Source organism: Prionailurus viverrinus, chromosome D2 (genome assembly GCF_022837055.1).
Source record: "Prionailurus viverrinus isolate Anna chromosome D2, UM_Priviv_1.0, whole genome shotgun sequence".
NCBI classification, from domain to species: Eukaryota; Metazoa; Chordata; class Mammalia; order Carnivora; family Felidae; genus Prionailurus; species Prionailurus viverrinus.
This window is the reverse complement of record NC_062571.1, coordinates 54,528,172-54,542,677: the sequence shown is the minus strand read 5'-3', so window position 1 is coordinate 54,542,677 and position 14,506 is coordinate 54,528,172. Positions and strand designations below refer to the sequence as shown.

At 44.7% G+C, this 14,506-nt stretch overlaps 1 protein-coding gene across 11 annotated transcripts in view; it reads right to left on the bottom strand.

Annotated features, from left to right (window-relative positions):
- The window catches only part of PLCE1 (phospholipase C epsilon 1), a 335,693-nt gene extending 327,699 nt beyond the window's left edge, over positions 1 to 7,994 (bottom strand). For 10 of the 11 annotated variants that reach the window (XR_007145212.1, XM_047824502.1, XM_047824504.1 and 7 more), the window contains exon 1: positions 7,629 to 7,994. The gene's annotated coding sequence lies outside the window, so the exon portion shown is untranslated. The remainder of the gene's footprint in view (positions 1 to 7,628) is intronic. The other variant, XM_047824505.1, reaches the window with a different exon arrangement.
- Positions 7,995 to 14,506: the final 6,512 nt, after the last annotated feature.

The following is a 14,506-nucleotide window of genomic DNA, read 5'->3' as shown; positions in this document are numbered from 1 at the left end:
CAAACCATAGGTGAAAATATGTTCATCAATGAAATCTGAGTTCATGTTATTAATAATAACAAATGAATTGAAACTTCTTTAGAAATGACAGTAACTTGAACCAAATCCAGTGATATCCAAATTAAACTCTGTTATATGATATTTTAATCCCAGATGTGTATAGTATATACTCAGTCACATGTGTTTTTCCCAGTGATTTTTTTCCATTCCCTGGATTTTCCATAGTCAGTGATATTATATAGTTTAAACCTAAAATGAAGTCATCAAAACAGAGTCTCTCCTTGCTTCTGCCTCTTCCTTAATTCTGAATATTGCAGCCCTACTGTTTTATTATTATAATGCAGTTGTTCTTATAAAGCATTAAAAACATATAAATGATCATTGCGTTTTGTTGTATCTCTGGACTTATAAGGACTCATAATCAGCCCCTCTTAAGGGAGACTTACCAGTACTTTTATAAATGGATCACATTTTCTTGGGGCCACCAGAGCAGATCACGCCACAGAGTGTGCAGCAATGCCAGCACTAAGTAGATAATGGCACTGACCAGCACTGTGTGACCAATAACCCTGTCAAGCTTAGCCACCCCGTTTATGTTTACATTTTGTTAAGTCCTAAGGGTAGAGAGGAAAGGATTCAACAGTGTTCAGTCTGTATTATGGACCAAATGCCTTGGAGAAGAAAAAGGGAGGAGACTGGAGTTTCATTTTGCTCCTCTCATCCCAGCCCTTACATCTGGCAGGCAGGGGAGGAAAGAAGAAATGTCTTGCAAATCCTAAAAGTAGCAGAGACCCTGCTTCCTGGCAGAGGGCAGTGAGGCCTCAGAGACCTTGAGGAGGTGAGGCTGCTGTAGAGGCAGCCTCAAGTTACTGCACCTGAAGTCACCTGCGGTCAGGGACAATGGAAAGCTCAGTGGTAACCAGGCAGAGAGAGGAGGAACAGCAGACCTCCAGCTGCAGCCCCGTAGGAGAGCAGAACCCTGTTAAGACACAAGGCTAGCTTCTTCTTCTATTGTGTCATTGATCCTGAGAGCTAGTGTTTGTTGAATTTTTATTGTGAATCAGGCACTGTTCTAAGCCCTTTGCATGAATCATCTCATTTATTATGTAGATTCTATTGCCCCTCCCATTACATACATGAGGAAGTTTAGGTCCCAATAGACGAACGTTATGCAGATTGTACATAAGTAGTAGAGTTGGGATGTAAACAGATCTAAGCAACATGTATCCAAATCCCAAATTTGTAAAATGCAATTAGAGAAAATACAGAGTTATATATCTTGCACATCCAAGTCTCTGGGCTAAAGGTCTTCAGAGTGCCTTAACATGCAGGTTGGTTCCTCTCAAACTTCTCTGCCTCTCTAGCAATAGAACTGCCCTTCCAGGACAAATCTAAAGCAGAACTTCAATATATAAATAAAATTAATAAGAGCAAGGCTGCAGGGCAGAAGCAGGGTGAAGGGCTGAGGTCTTCTCCTACCATATCCTTCACCTGGCGGAGGCCCCAAACACTCCTGGAACATAGTTTGAAAACCACTGGTTTCGACCAATACCACTCTGAATTATGTGCTTGAGAGACAAAAGCAGCACAGCTAGAAAACCAACAATAGCCAGCTAAACCAAAGGAAAAAGGCAAAAATAACCCTCCCCCTGGCCCCAAGAGTCACAGTGGTACCTCACTATCCCCTGACACTAACCATCTCAAGTTTGAGCATTTGAGGGGCCAGAAGAAGGTGGAATTCAGGGTTGGAGCAGAGAGTCAGGAATGAGGCAAATCCAATAAACAGGCAGAGGTGGGAAGCAGAGCCAACAGGACTCCTGGGCCAGCGGTCTGTGGTGAGTGAGCAAGGCTGCTGTAAGAACAGAGGTGGGAACGAGAGGGAGGCCTGCACAAGAACTGCTCCCAGAGTCGGCGTCCTCCGGCTATGAGACGGCAATGGCAAAAACTCACCGAGCACTTCAGTACCAGGCTTTTGGGACAATGGGGGGACTACACTGCCCTCCTTCTCACTGAGTCAAATACTATCTTTTCCTTCCATACAGTAACATACTATTCAGGGGCTGATACTGTCAGACTAAGCAGACAGAAATGCCTGCTTCGGGGAGTAGTGTGGGTAACACTTAAGAGCGTCAGACTGCTTGGCATCACACTCTAGCCCTGCCACTACTAACTGTGTAACCTCGGGAAAGTTACTGAACCTCTCGGTGCCTCAGTTTCCTCTTCTCTGATCTGAACACAAAAGCACCTATCTCAGCAGGCGGCTGTGAGGATGACAGGTTAATACACGTAAAGTACTCAGAACAGTACCCAGCAAGGTTTGCGCTAGGTATTGGCTGTTATCGTTCCCTTATTAGGAGAGCTTTTGTTTCTGCACCCAACCACTTTCTGGTTTCTCTTCCATGCCATATTAGTTTCTTATTGTTGCTGTGATAAATTGCCACAGTTTCTGTGGCTTTAACAACACAAATTTGTTATCTTACAGTTTTGAAGGTCAGAAGTCTAAAATGGGTTGGTAGGGCTGCATTCCTTCTGGGGGCTCTAGGGAAGAATCCATTTTCTTGCCTTTTCCAGCTTCTAAGAGGCCTGCATTCCTTGGCTCATAACCTCTACCTCCTACTAGAGACTCTGATCCTCTTGCCTCCCTTTTTTTTTTTTTTTTTTTTTTTTAATTTTTTTTTTTTCAACGTTTATTTATTTTGGGGACAGAGAGAGACAGAGCATGAACGGGGGAGGGGCAGAGAGAGAGGGAGACACAGAATCGGAAACAGGCTCCAGGCTCTGAGCCGTCAGCCCAGAGCCCGACGCGGGGCTCGAACTCACGGACCGCGAGATCGTGACCTGGCTGAAGTCAGACGCCCAACTGACTGCGCCACCCAGGCGCCCCTTGCCTCCCTTTTATAAGGACCCTCTTGATCAGACTAGGCCCACCCAGATAATTTCCTCATCTTAAAATCTTTAATTGCATCTGCTCAGTCCCTTTTGTCATGTAAAGTAACATATTTATAGGTTCTAGGGATTAAGACTTGGACACCTTTAGGCGACTATTGGAATTATTCAGCCTACGACACATGCCTCTCCAAAGTCTAAAACTGCACACTGGCAAGGCTAAGGTAGACCCAGAGGGCAAGAACAATAATATTAGTAGCTAACTTTTTGAGCACTATGTACCTGGCACTATGCAAAGTGCTTTAAGTGCTTTAAGATCTTACTCAGGTCTCACAGCAACCCTGTAAAATTACTACCCTACAGAAAGGATAATTTCTTGTCTAAGGTTGTACAGCTAGTAGGTGGTAAAGCCTATGTAAACCAGGTAAGTTTGATTCTAGCGTCCTTGTATTTCACCAATAGAATACCTTTTCCCTACACCTTAAGCTATTATAACTTAGGGGGAGGGGAAAAGGGTTGCACCATGACAATCAGGGGCCTCAGAGACTGTGCCATAAAAGGCAAAATGCTCCCTGGATACAGAGAGATAGGGGTCCTGCAGAGCCCATACTAAAAGATCCACACAAATAGTGAAGCACTCAGAACATTTTATTATACTCAAAGGAGAAACCTTGGGATTAATTAAGAATTTCCTCAAGTATACCCAGGAAGGGACCACTTAGTCTTGCCACCACTTGGGGAGGGAAAGTGAAAAGCCCATTGCCGACCCTGGGCCAGGTCTGCAGTTCTAGTCAACCTCCAAAAAGAAGAGAGGAACTCACAGTCTCCCGTGAAGAGACTTCCAACTGAGTCACACGGATCCAGATCCTCTGAAAGCATACCAGGAAGTCTCAGAACCCCTGTGGGCCACCAGACTGGCCCCACCAGTGTTCAGCAGTCAGTATACACCAGGACCAAACCATCCCCCCTGCCTTCTACCCCATAACAGTTATGAGTATATAACCTGCCACATGCCACTGGTTTCAACAAGGGCCCAGTAATTTTACCAATACCACGATGAATGGCCTCTTTTTCTATCAGTTCTTACACGGTGAATGGCTCAAATTTTCTATCAGTTCCTACATGGTGAATGGCTCAAAATCAACTATGATGGGCACAAGGTGGAAAGGGGAAAGGCAAACAACTGCTAAGCACACGTGGTTTAACTAACCATTCATAGCATCTCAACCTCAACTGCTAAACTATTTAGCCACAGCCCTACCTGAAACTTTCTAATCAGCTGAGTTATAGCTATCTGGCTTCACCCAGCCAAAAAAAAAAGTGGCCATTTGTTTGTTCTGAGTGACGAGACCAGAGGCTGATGCAGAATAGCACAGTGGTCAAGGGAATGGACTCTGAAGCCAGCCTGCTCTGACTGCCTCCTGGCTCTGGCACTTTCTTGCTATGACCCATGAAAGTTACTTAACCTTTTAGGTCCCGGGTTTCCCCATCTTTAAGATGCACATGATAATGGAGGTCCATACTCCTTTATCCAAATCAGAAGATTTTTGGTTTTTATAATGTTAAGACAGTACCGTGTGCCATATATTACATAACACTGTTGGTAGGATCCACAGCAAACATGTCCATTCTTTCTGAAATAAGAATGTATGAACAGTTCTCACCAGGTGAGAAAAATAAAGACTACCTCATGTCAAGTCAGACCAAATTTTGTAGCCAAACTTATGAAAACCAGTTTTCAGAGCTTGTTTTGATTTTAGAATTGCAGGTAAGGGATAACACGTCTCTGGCACTTGCTGCCTAAAGTTCGAATGAAATGAGTTAATAATAGACGTAGAGTACTTAGAACACTACCTGGAATGCCGTAAGCTCTGCAGAAGTGTTACCAACAACAACTGTTACCATGATTTGCATCTAAATAGATTTGCTAGAGCATTATAAACAGGAACATTTTAATTTATGACTAAATTTGGTTCAGAAATCAGTACCTTGGCGATGAACAGGCATGAACCCTTTAGAACAATATTCCAGGACAGGATTTCTGAAACGATGGAAATGTCCTGTATCTTAATTGTCTGGGAGAGCAGCAACTAGCCACATGTAAGTACTGAGCTCTTGAAATGTGGCTCATTAATTTCATTTAATTCTAACTAATTTGAATTTAAAGCCAAGAGCCATATGTGGCTTGTGGCTACCATACTGATGGCACAGCTATAGAGGGCTAGGATCCAACCTGCCCATGAAAACCTATTTAAGCCATAACACAGATGAAATATAGCTTCAGTAAACGTAAGCCTGAGTCCTGCACCCTGAGAGCAGAGAAGACCACATGATGCTGAAGAGAGTCTTCTCTTCCTTTCTAGGCCTTGTGCTTGGCCCATGGCAAAGTACATCTTTGACATCATCTTTACCCTCCCCACTTCTCCATCTCCAACTCCCTTTTTGGGGATCCCACATAACTGGTCCACATGCTTCTCTAAGCCCCATCATACCTCCCAGGCCTTCTACCACAGTGCCATGCTCCCTATCACCTGCCTTCCCTCTCTCTAACCAAATTCCCACTTGCTCAATGCCAAGATGTCAACCAAATGTGAGCAGGAAAGCAACTTGATCAAACAAGCCGCTATTACTTTCTCTAACAGCTTCCCTATGTTTCCTTCTAAATCCAGAAGCACTTAATTGTTGTGTTCCCCAGGAATCCCCCTCTCCTCCCACCCACCCCCAGCAGAGGTAGCCCAGCCAGAGAGAGAGGAGTCTGGGCTGAAGCAGCTGTTGTCCTCCGTAGGCTGCCTGCCAGCCAGGTGTGTGGCAGTTGGGGACTGCCAACACACACACATGCAGAGCGGGCTCGCTCTGTGCAAATATCTCCTCCTGCCCAAGCATGAGAAACATTCCCTGCTCTCTGCTCTAAAAAAAATATCATGCACAATTCTTTCCAATTACCCTTTATTCATTTAGAAATTTGTAAGTAACAAATTGCACATTAAATTCATTTTTTTTTTTAAGTACACGACAAAAACCCAGAAGAGACTGTGACTAAGAACAGTTGCAAATAAAAAAGAAAACCAACCACCTTCACTGGAATCTAGCTTCACCACAACCCACTTGAGCACGGAATTTTTAATGACACAGGTCAACCTTGGAGCACATCCAAGGAGCTTATGTTACTAGAAGGACTGGAAGAACGTCCCTACAGCTCAGTCTCACCTCTTACTTGGTCCCAAGTCATGGACCAAAGATAATTACTATGCATGGCTCCTAGGTATAAAGAAAATTTCCTCTGTCGGCCTGTAAATGGAGGACACATAAATGGTAAATGTTACGTTTTTCAATATATCCTTTCATTTATACTATCTTCTCCAAAGTAAAGATTTGAATCAAAGAACAAAAGTCTTAACATTTAATAGCAGCCCACAATTATTTCACACGGCCTTCTAGTCGCAAGCACTGTGCTAAGAAAGCCACCATTAATGCCTTCAGTAGGAAAAATGAGACTTGCACATAAATGACTCTGGAAGAAAAGAAAGGTCGGGAAGGTAAAATGCTGCAGGAATCCCAGCAGTGGCAGGTTGACTATTTGGGGCTGGGGTGATCTGGGATGGCCTCACAGCAGCAACAAAACTCAGTCTGAAGGATGGTTAGGATTTAGAATGGTGAAAAGGGGCAGGAAGGGCATTTGGGAAGAGGAAAGGACATTCTAGCTGACAGCATCATCAGGCATTCTTTAGAAAGTATTCGTGAAGACATGGCTGCATACATCATCCAGAGATAGTTCAACTCCCCTTCTCCCGCAGGGACACACTGTGGGACAGTATCTATGGAGTCACCTTCACCAACCACCCAAGAAAGGTTTTCAAAAATTCTCCCTAGTGGGTCCAGCATTCTTGGCCTCCCCTGTGCCCATTCTGCGGTCGAGGCCCCACCCTATTCTACCAGGGGTGCCGACAAGAAACACAAGGAAAAGTGCCTAATCTTGCAAGGATATAAAAGATCTACCAGCAAATTCTGCATAAATGCAACTACAATTATGAACAGCATGCAAATAAACTTTCCGATGAAGTGAATCTCCCGTAACATCTCTTCAGGGAGCTAGTGAAAATGATGCTGATAAATCTTTAAACGATGAATCTTTCTAACACGGAACAATTGGTTGAGTCGGTTGAACCCACTGTCTCATGGATTAAACACCAGGCAAGGATTAAAAAAAAAAAAATACAATTTATACTGCGCATTTGTTTAGCCACAACGGCGGGCTTCTGGCTCTATGTTACTTATTATCGCAGCACTAGAGAACATTTTAAAAGACGTGGCCATCCCAGTTACCAGTTAAAGTGAGCCCAGGTCCAACAAGGGATTTTCTAGGACTTGATGTAGCTCAGTCTCTCCAGGAACTATCTCGTGGGCACCTTCCTTGAAATCCTGTTGCTAGGTGCCGCCTCAAAGAGAACTTATGTTTTCCCTCCTTGGGCTGGCCGCCTCCACAAGCATACAGAAAACGCGGCGCAGACCGAGGCAAACGTGTGAGGGCAGCGAAGTTGGCGCTTAGGTTGCCCTCGGGCCGGAGTGGCCCGCGCGCCCTCGGAGCCCGGCCTCGGGTCGCCCGGGTGGGGGCGGGGCCCGGGCCCCCGCGCCAGGTACGGACCTACGCGGCCGCCCTCGCGGATCCGCGGGGGTCGCACAGAAAGCGCCCACCTCTCCCCGGCGCCAACCTCGGGAACAGAGCCACACGGTCGCCTCCTCACCTCTGCTCTTCGGGCCAGTCGCGCCGCACCGAGTCCCCAAGTGCAGCGTCCCCTCTGGGACGCGCCTGTCGCTAGCGGCGTCGGGTGTCCCCGCTACCGTGTGTCAGCGGCGGAGCGGGTGCCAGCGGCGCGCCACAGCCACAGGCAAGTGCCCGGGAGGCAGAGCCCGGGGCGCGCCGCCCGCCCTCCCGCCCGCCGCGCTCTAGCGTGTGCGCCCCCGCGGGCGCCGCTCCCTCGCTCCGCGCCCCTGGGCTCTGCGCGTTGCCGGGACGGCACGGCGGCGCGGGCGGCAGCGGGGGCCCCCGCCCTGGGCCGGCCTTTCCCAGAACTCGCCCGCCCCGGGTGAGAGGCCGCGAGCGCCGCCGCGGGCCCCCGGGCGGCCGGGGGAGCGGCCTGAGGCGGGGCCCGCCCCCGGCAAGGGCCGCGCGGAGCAGGCGGGGGCGAGGGGCGGACCCGGCCGCCACCCCCGCCCGGGAGGCCCGCCGCGAGACCCCCGCTCGGCCTCGGGCCCCGCGGGCTGGCGGCAGCCCGGGGCCCAGGCGGGGGCGGGCGAGAGCGCTGCCGGGCCGCCCGGCTGTGGGGAGGCGGGAACTCTGGGCATCCCAGGCCACGGGAACTTTAGCCCACACCTTCTCCCCGGGGACCTGCCCTGTTTGACACTTCTGGAAACTGAGGCTCGTGGCGGATAGGTCGCTTGACCCAGGTTACTCTGGTAAATGGAAGCACCAAGTGTCGAACCCCTTCAGTCAGTCATTAATTTAACAGGTTTTACTGAGCACCATACCGGGCCTGGCGCCGTGCCAAGCTCCGGAAATACTCCTTTTACTGGTAGTAGTGGCCATTCAGGTCCGTGGACTCCAAATCCAGTGCCCTGTCATTGCTGAAGCGAACATGAGGATGTTCAACCCCTGCCAGAAACTGCAGGCTCTGCACAAATCCTTCCATGGGTGTTGGGTGGTTATTAGACCCACTTGACAAGAGAGCCAGGAACCTGGAGAAAAATCAAATTATCATTCCCCTCCCCCGCCCTTTTCCCCTCCTCTTTACCAATTTTGATGGACTAATGACCAATTCCATAGGTCTGACACCTGGTACATTCAATCTGGACCAATTCCTGAGCCCATAACCCCTCTCATCTGTTCTCTTCCTGGACTAATCATCCCTCTTACCACAGTCATTTTATTTTCCCTCTTCTACAACTTTAATCCGTGCAGAAACCTTCAGAGGCTCCCTACTGCCTTCCAAACTAACTCCACATACTGTAGGAACCCACCTCATCCTGCTTTATATGGACCACCCAACGTAAGGTCTCTTCCACTCCAACTCTGTACTGGTGTTCAGGCTGATCCTCTACCTGGAAGGTCACCATCTCCTCCCACACACTTTCCTCCTCCTCAAGAGAGTTCTACCCTCTCAGGTTGCTCTTAAGAGTGACCTCCCCTCCTTTGAGCCTCCAGGGCACAGGAGAAATTGGAGCAAGAATGCATAGGAGGACACCAAAGAATTCTGCCTATAAAGAATCTGCCAGCCTGACCCTTAACTGTTTTGCTGTTTTCTCACCACTAGGATTTTAATGAAAATCAACATGACTGCCTCCCTTAAGAGCTGGTTTTGGAAAGGTCTCTGCAGAGGACACTGAGGAAACTCTTTGTTCATTAAGAGCTCGAGATTTCAGCACTAGAGCAATAGAGAATGGTCATTTCCTGCAATCCCTGAGTCCATGCTGGACAGGTGAATGGAGGAGCCAGGAAAAAGGAACCATCGCTGACAATAAACAAGGTAGGCTATTTATTTATTATTCTGTTTTCCATTATGGTTTTAGAATTCACTTAATGAATCTAGTAATGTCAAACATTATCAGTCACCTGGAGCCCCCCAAGACTTGTTTTAAAACAAAAAAAGGCACATGGGAATTACATTGCTACAAACTTGTGGATGCACAAGCAGTTAACATTGAATCCTCCAAATGAGTCATCACACCGTTAGTAACCAAAGCAAACCTAGGTCTATTGGACAGGAAAGTTACCTAAGTGTGATAATCGACATCATCCCATGCCTGGAAAAGAGCACCTTCCCCAAATCTTTGCAGAGAGAGCACATCCAAATCAATGTCCTTTGCTCGCCCCCTCGCTCCCTCTCTAAATGAGACTGGAGGGAGCCATGTCCCTGAGGCTGCCTCACCGCATTGGAATGTCTGAGCTAACAGTGCTTCCAGAGGGTTCGTTGCTCCTCTGAACAGCACTGCCCAGACTTTCTGGAGATTTTAATTCACTTCCCAACCTCGCCAACAGTTGCACACAAGGTGCCTTTTTTACACCCTGCTCTCTGTTCAGTGAAACATGCAGACCATCTCAGGGGAACAATGGCTCCATTCAAGACTTTTTCAAAAGTGCAGCATATAACCTCCATGCTGTGGGTTGCTGCCAGCCATTATCTGGAGGAAGAAAGACTGTCAGATAAAGTGGGAGAATTGGGGGAGCACTGGATAGTTTCCATGGAAAATTCAGCTTCAATAAATTAAGTTATGCCTCTTTGTATACAAGACAATTTGGCGGAGTTAAAAACAACAAAAACAAAAGCCCCAAGAAATAATGCTGTGGAAACTATTTAAATATAGTGTGTCTCTGTCTGAAATTTCAGAAGAAAGCCCACATCTTTTTTGAACCTGTTACATAATGGTCTTCATTTGATGGAAATTAATTTAAATAAGTTATAAATGATGGGACTAGGGAACTTAAATCATAAAATCATTTTAAGAAATGGAGTCATCTCCCTATTTTCTTCCTCTCCTATCCTGTTAATTTTTTAGATGGGGGGTGGTCTCTGAGTTCATGGTTGTTGCTGCCAACGGGAGGCCCCACACTCCCTACTGCACATATTACAGAAAGAAGATTGGCCCTTTGCCACACTCAACAAGACAGCCATCAGTTAACCCCTTTATAAACAGGCTCTGAGGTTGGGAACTGAGTAGTCCGCACAGGCATCACTGACAAACGTACTGATCTTTGTTAAACAGTAGCTAATTGCCAAGCAGAGGTGTCTGCCAACAGACCTCTGGGTAGTCTTGAAAACCAAGAAAGAACTAAAGGAACAAGCCAGCTCTCAGTTTAGGAAGGCCATCTTCTCCTCTTTGAAGTCACTACATCAGATTGTTCTGGGTTTACCAGCTGTCTGCAAATAGGCTAGTAGGTTCAGACAGTGGGGAGAGAATAAGAACCAAGCTTTTTAGAGTTCTCTCATACGTGAGGGTGAAGTACTAAGGCAGTTTGAGGTTGGTGAACAACCAGTTTGTTAAAGTAGTAGGTAGCTATACTTCTCTGAGGTGGTTAGGAGTGAGGGTGCAGGACATCTGGTCAGAAGAGTGAGAGAAGCAGGGAGAGACAATCCTAGACATTATCTCTCAACATAGCCAGTATTAGGGGCACAGACTCTGATATGAGACCAGTTGAATTGAAATTCCCAATCTACTTACTTCCTTGGCATGAGCCCTTGGGCAAGTTACTTGCCTCTCTGTGCCCCATTCTCCTCTTCTGTAAACTCTACCTACCCCTTCAGGGGTGTTATGAGGATAAAATGAGTTAATCTACGTGAAACACTTAGAACATATAAGGAGGGGTTCCAGCTGACAGTCCCAGCGAGCATTCCAGCAATGGTCCCAGTGAGGATGCCAGCTGGTAACCAGCATTAACCCTGGACATTTGAATGAGTGAGTGAGTGTGCGTGCCTTCAGGGGATTCTAGGCCCTATAGCCTTTAGGCTCTACCAAGTAGAGCTGACAAATGCTATCCTCACCAATTCCTGTCCAAATTGCAGGTGTGTGGGGGAAAATAATTGTTTTTAGTCTTTTAAGCCGCAAGTTTTGGAATAATTTGCTGTATAGCTTTAGTAACGAAAAATAGGTGTGGATGTTGGGAAGTAGGTAGAGTTTTTAGAAGCCTAGTGAGAGGTTTTTACTGCTTGCTTCTATGTTCTCAATGAAATGGCAAACAATGTCCTCAGGTGAGAGTAAAGATATGGTAGGAAGTGAAAAAAGTTTGAGAGAGAAGGTATGAAATATTCATTTGGGAAAGTGGGAGAGCAAATGTAATAATGAAATATAATGCCAGGCATTAAGTGTTCAATCATGGTCATAAATGTAAAGTGAGCCCAGTCATTGTGATGGTACATTATATTTCAGACAGGATTAGCCACATGGATACATGAGAAGAAAAAATATATCTCCTGAAAAAGAAAAGGTAAAATTATGATTACCTGCAGAAAAATGTGATTATGGGTCTAAACAATACCAATCAACTACAAAATATGTAGAATTAATGTCAACCTACTAGAGTCACTGGATATAAGACAAATATTCAAAAATCAACAGCTTTTCTATATAACACTAATGTCTGCTTAAAGATATATTGGGATAATCTCATTCATCATATCAACAAAAGCATTAAAATATGGAAACTAGGGGGCACCTGGGCGGCTCAGTCGGTTAAGCATCAGACTCATGATTTCAACTCATGTCATGATCTCACGGTTCATGAGTTCTTGCAGTGCAGAGTCTGTTTGGGATTCTCTCTCTCTCTTTCTCTGTCTCTCTCTGCCCCTCCGTGGCTCTATATCTCAAAATAAATAAATAAATTTTTAAAAATATGGAAATTAGGGATAATCATGATAATATACATACACGTATATACATGTGTGTGCACACACACATTTCTAATTATTTTTGGAGAAATTAGAGAGATTTGCATAAATAAGAAGAGACATACTATTTATTTATGGGAGGCTTAAAGATTAAAAGTGTCAATTTTGGGGTGCCTGGGTGGTTCAGTCGGTTAACTGTCTGACTCTTGATTTTGGGTCAGGTCATGATCTCTCAGTTTGTAAGATCGAGCCCTTTGTTGCACTCCACACCAATAGCACAGAGCCTGATTGGGATTCTCTCTCTTTCCCTCTCTCCTTGCCCTTCCCTCCCCCATCTCTTTCAAAATAAATAAAAAAGCTTTTTAAACATGTCAATTTCTGCTAAGTTAATATTTAACATTTAACAAAATCCCTCTGGAAATTTTTTTAAAACTTGCCAAGAAACGCTGATATTGCTGAAACTAAGGTGCTCATCACATTGAATTTCATTATAATATTCTCCCTCCTTTTACTTTTGTTTAAAAGTTTCCATATTGAGAAGTTTAAAAAAAAAAAAAAACCTGACTGCAAATTTCAACAAATCATTTTGAAAAAATAAGTGATTAGCTAAAAGAATGTTGTAAAAGAAAGACTTTGAGAGGGAAGCAAAGGTGACATTTCAGCATCAGTAATGTGCTCTGACTGTCCACAGGCAGAGGCCATGTGGTAGCAGTGAGTGTGCAGTGGAGAAACACCAGCAGCTGGTCCTACGCTGACTGTTCCTGTCACATAAGCATGGTTGTGTGTTTCCTGTGGCGGCCCCAGCCATTTTCTGAGCCTGGGTCTCCAGCCTTCCCAGTGATTTTGGTATAATATATTCCTTTTCCACTTAAACTAGCAAGAGTTAGTTTTTGTTGTTTGCAACCAAGAAATCTGACTTGGACAGTTTAGAAAAGAAAAACATCACTTCTAAATAATTCATAGGCTAAAGAAAAAAATCGTAACAGAAATTCTGAAATGTTTAGAACTGAATGACAGTTTAAAAAAAACAACAAACTACATACCCAAACCTGTTGGCTATACCTCAAACAGTATTGAAGGGAAATGTATAACTTCCAAATGCATTTAGTAGAAAAGAAGAAAAGTGTGTATTAAATTGTGTAAGCGTTCAACACAAGAAACTAGTCAGAGAACAACAGACTAAACCCTAAAAGAGAAATAATACATTATTCAAATAGAAAACCAAAAAAGGAGGATTTTTTAAAAGACTAATAAGCTAGGCAAACTTTTACCACGAATAATTAAAAGAAACATACATAAATATATAATATGGGAATAGTAAAGTTTATATTTATGGAAAGGTGACTTAGTGTCAGGGAAAGTATCTGACATGACTCATTTAATCCTCACATTAGGCCTGCGTAATAAATGCTATTATAATTCTGATTTATACAATAGGGAAGTGAGGCAGAGAGGGGTTAAGTAATTTGCTGAAGTTTCATGACCAGTTTTAAAAGATCTGGGCCATCTGGCTCCAGAGTCTGTAATTCTTTACCATTATTCCAAAGAAATTGGACAACACTAGAATTATAGTAGAGAGTAAAAGAGCACATGACAATTCTAAGAAAAATCTTAGGCCATTAATTTTAAAAAGAAATTAAAGTGACAATATTTGATGTGCTAGGTTCTTGTTAGTTTTTAAAACAAATTTATTTACTCAATGGCTATCACAGGCAGTGTCATTCCTCTGACTTTGTTCTTTTTCAAGGTTGTTTTGGCTATTTTGGGTCCGTTGCATTTCTCTATGAATTTTAAGATTGGCTGGGATTTCTGCAGCTGGGATTTGGGTAGGGACTGAATGTGGAGATCAGTTTGAATCAGTTTGTATCTGTAGATCAAGGAACATGGACAAGAATTCAAAGTCAGTTTCTCTCTCATTATCCTCTAGCACGATCCATTTCCCTGACCCACATCACAACCACTTAGGTATCCTTCCAGGGCTGTTCTATGCAGATTCAAGCATTTAGTTGTATCTTCTTTTAAAAAATGTATTGATAACCTGCTATGTGTGATGCACCTTGACTTTTTCACCTAACAGAGTGTCTTAGAGATTTCCCATAATAGTACACAGTACTGTTTCCTTTATTAACTAGCAGTTGCACTCTGGTATGTAACCATCCCATATTTACTTACTTTGTCCTCCCTTGATAGGCCCCTAAGTTGTTTCCATCCTTTTGCAATTACAAAAAGGGCGGCAGTGAATA